General features: G+C 42.0%; 1 non-coding gene across 1 annotated transcript; it reads right to left on the reverse strand.

The window, feature by feature from the left end:
* Positions 1-1,888: 1,888 nt before the first annotated feature.
* Positions 1,889-1,995, reverse strand: LOC122688815. Its single transcript, XR_006339563.1, has one exon. It is a non-coding gene; the product is annotated as a U6 spliceosomal RNA (small nuclear RNA).
* Between the last annotated feature and the right edge of the window lie 1,772 nt (positions 1,996-3,767).

The following is a 3,767-nucleotide window of genomic DNA, read 5'->3' on the forward strand; positions in this document are numbered from 1 at the left end:
CCCCTTCTCCTCCTCCCCTCAATCTTTTCCAGCATCAGGGTCTTTTCAAATGAGTCAGTTCTTTGTATCAGATGCCCAAAGTATTGGAGTTTCAGCTTCAGCATCAGTCCTTCCAATGAACACCCAGGACTGATCTCCTTTAGAATGGACCGGTTGGATCCCCTTGCAGTCCAAGGGACTCTAAGAGTCTTCTCCAAAACCACAGTTCAAAAGCATCAATTTTTCAGTGCTCAGCCTTCTTTATAGTCCAACTCTCACATCCATACATGATCACTGGAAAAACCATAGTCTAGACTAGACGGGGATCAGTCCTGGGTGTTCATTGGAAGGACTGATGGTGAAGCTGAAACTCCAATACTTTGGACACCTCATGCGAAGAGCTGACTCATTGGAAAAGACCCTGATGCTGGGAGGGATTGAGGGCAGGAGGAGAAGAGGACGACAGAGGATGAGATGGCTGAATGGCATTACCGACTCAGTGGGCATGAGTTTGAGTCAACTCAGGGAGTTGGTGATCGACAGGGAGGCCTGGCATGCTGCGGTTCATGGGGTCGCAAAGAGTCAGACAAGAATGAGTGACTGGACTGAACTGAACTGAACTGAGACTAGATGGACCTTTGTTGGCAAAGTAATGTCTCTGCTTTTTAATATGCTGTCAAGGTTGGTCATAACTTTCCTTCCAAGGAGTAAGAATCTTCTAATTTCATTGATGCAATCACCATCTGCAGTGATTTTGGAGCCCAGAAAAATAAAGTCATCCACTGTTTCCACTGTTTCCCAATCTATTTGCCATAAAGTGATGCAATGGGATACCATGATCTTTTAGTTTTTTGAATGGTGAGCTTTAAGCCAACTTTTTTACTCTCCTCTTTCACTTTCATCAAGAGGCTCTTTAGTTCTTCTTCACTTTCTGCCATAAGGGTGGTGTCATCTGCATATCTGAGGTTATTGATATTTCTCCCAGCAATCTTGATTCCAGCTTGTGCTTCTTCCAGCCCAGCGTTTCTCATGATGTACTCTGCATATAAGTTAAATAAGCAGGGTGACAATATACAGCCTTGACGTAGTCCTTTTCCTATTTGGCACCAGTCTGTTGTTCCATGTGCAGTTCTAACTGTTGCTTCCTGACCTGCATACAGGTTTCTCAAGAGGTAGGTTAGGTGGTCTAGTATTCCCATATCTTTCAGAATTTTCCACAGTTTATTGTGATCCACACAGTCAAAGGCTTTGGCATAGTCAATAAAGCAGAAATAGATGTTTTTCTGGAACTCTCTTGCTTTTTGGATGATCCAGCAGATGTTGGCAATTTGATCTCTGGTTCCTCTGCCTTTTCTAAAACCAGCTTGAACATATGGAAGTTAACGGTTCATGTATTGCTGAATCCTGGCTTGGAGAATTTTAAACATTAGTTTACTAGCGTGTGATATGAGTGCAATTGTGTGGTAGTTTGAGCATTCTTTGGCTTTGCCTCTCTTTAGGATTGGAATGAAAAAGGACATTTTCCAGTCCTGTGGCCACTGCTGAGTTTTCCATATTTGCTGGCATATTGAGTGCAGCACTTTCACAGTGTCATCTTCCAGGATTTGAAATACTTCAGCTGGAATTCCATCACCTCCACTAGCTTTGTTCATAGTGATGCTTCCTAAGGCCCACTTGACTTCACATTCCAGGATGTCTGACTCTAGGTGAGTGATCACACCATCGTGATTATCTGGGTCGTGAAAATCTTTTTTGTATAGTTCTTCTGTGTATTCTTGCCATCTCTTCTTTTTTTTTTTTTTTCTCCATCAGCCCTTTATTTGTGGACCTTCGCCAAGGTCACTGGGGTTGCAGCTCTTCCAGACATCGGGGACAGTGGTGAGGAGCACCGGGGTACCTCTGTCATGGCAAAAATATGGAACGCTTCACGAATTTGCGTGTCATCCTTGCGCAGGGGCCATGCTAATCTTCTCTGTATCGTTCCAATTTTAGTATATGTGCTGCCGAAGCGAGCACGCCATCTCTTCTTAATATCCTCTGCTTCTGTTAGGTCCCTACCATTTCTGTTCTTTATCAGACCCATCTTTGCATGAAATGTTCCCTTGGTATCTCTAATTTTCTTGAAGAGATCTCTAGTCTTTTCCATTCTGTTGTTTTCCTCTATTTCTTTGCATTGATCACTGAGGAAGGCTTTCTTATCTCTCCTTGCTATTCTTTGGAACTCTGCATTCAAATGGGTATATCTTTCCTTTTCTCCTTTGCTTTTCACTTCCCGTCTTTTCACAGCTATTTGTAAGGCCTCCTCAGACAGTCATTTTGCTTTTTTGCATTTCTTTTTCTTGGGGATGGTCTTGATCCCTGTCTCCTGTACAGTGTCACGAACCTCCGTTCATAGTTCATCAGGCACTCTGTCTCTCAGATCTAGTCCCTTAAATCTTTTTCTCACTTCCACTGTATAGTCATAAGGGATTTGATTTAGGTCATACCTGAATGGTCTAGTGGTTTTCTCCACTTTCTTCAATTTCATTCTGAATTTGGCAATAAGGAGTTCATGATCCAAGCCACAGTCAGCTCCCAGTCTTGTTTTTGCTGACTGTATAGAGCTTCTCCATCTTTGGCTCCAAAGAATATAATCAGTCTGATTTCAGTGTCGACCATCTGGTGATGTCCATGTGTAGAGTCTTCTCTGTGTTGTTGGAAGAGGGCGTTTGCTATGACCAGTGCGTTCTCTTGGCAGAACTCTCTTAGCCTTTGCTCTGCTTCATTCTGTACTCCGAGGCCAAATTTGCCTGTTACTCCAGGTGTTTCTTGACTTCCTCCTTTTGCATTCCAGTCCCCTATAATGAAAAGGACATCTTTTTTGGGTGTTAGTTCTAGAAGGTCCTGTAGGTCTTCATAGAACTGTTCAACTTCAGCTTCTTTGGTGTTACTGGTCAGGGAATAGACTTGAATTACCATGATATTGAATAGTTTGCCTTGGAAATGAACAGAGATCATTCTGTCGTTTTTGAGATTGCATCCAACTACTGCATTTCAGACTTTTGTTGACTATGATGGCTACTCCATTTCTTCTAAGGGATTCCTGCCCACAGTAGTAGTGGTCATCTGAGCTAAATTCACCCCTTTCAGTCCATCTTAGTTCGCTGATTCCTAGAATGTCGATGTTCACTCTTGTCAGCTCCTGTTTGACCACTTCCAATTTGCCTTGATTCATGGACCTATGCTCCATGAATCCATAGGAACTCCAGGTTCCTATGCAATATTGCTCTTTACAACATCGAATCTTGCTTCTGTCACCAGTCACATCCACAACTGGGTGTTGTTTTTGCTTTGGCTGCATCCCTTCATTCTTTATGGAGTTATTTCTCCACTGATCTCCAGTGGCATATTGGGCACCTACAGATCTGGGGAGTTCATCTTTCAGTGTCCTATCTTTTTGCCTTTATACTGTTCATGGGGTTCTCATAAAATATGAACACAGTATATAAACAAAGTATAAATTTAGACATACAGTCATGTTATTATGATCCTATGACCCAAAAATCATAGGATCAGAACTAAACTTTGCAAGCATTGTAGAATTTCAAAGTAAGGGACAGAAGCCATGTGCATATTTATGTGTGGAAGAGGTAAGGGAGTGGTTGGTATGTGAAGAGGAAACATTGAAGAGATAAAACTGATCGCAGAAAGCGAAGTAAGAAAATTGAAAACAAAGATGCAATTTAAAAGATACAATAAATATCTGTTATAAAATAAGACAGAGAGGGCACAGTAAAGCATGCTATATT

The sequence above is a fragment of the Cervus elaphus genome, chromosome 33, assembly GCF_910594005.1.
Source record: "Cervus elaphus chromosome 33, mCerEla1.1, whole genome shotgun sequence".
NCBI classification, from domain to species: domain Eukaryota; kingdom Metazoa; phylum Chordata; class Mammalia; order Artiodactyla; family Cervidae; genus Cervus; species Cervus elaphus.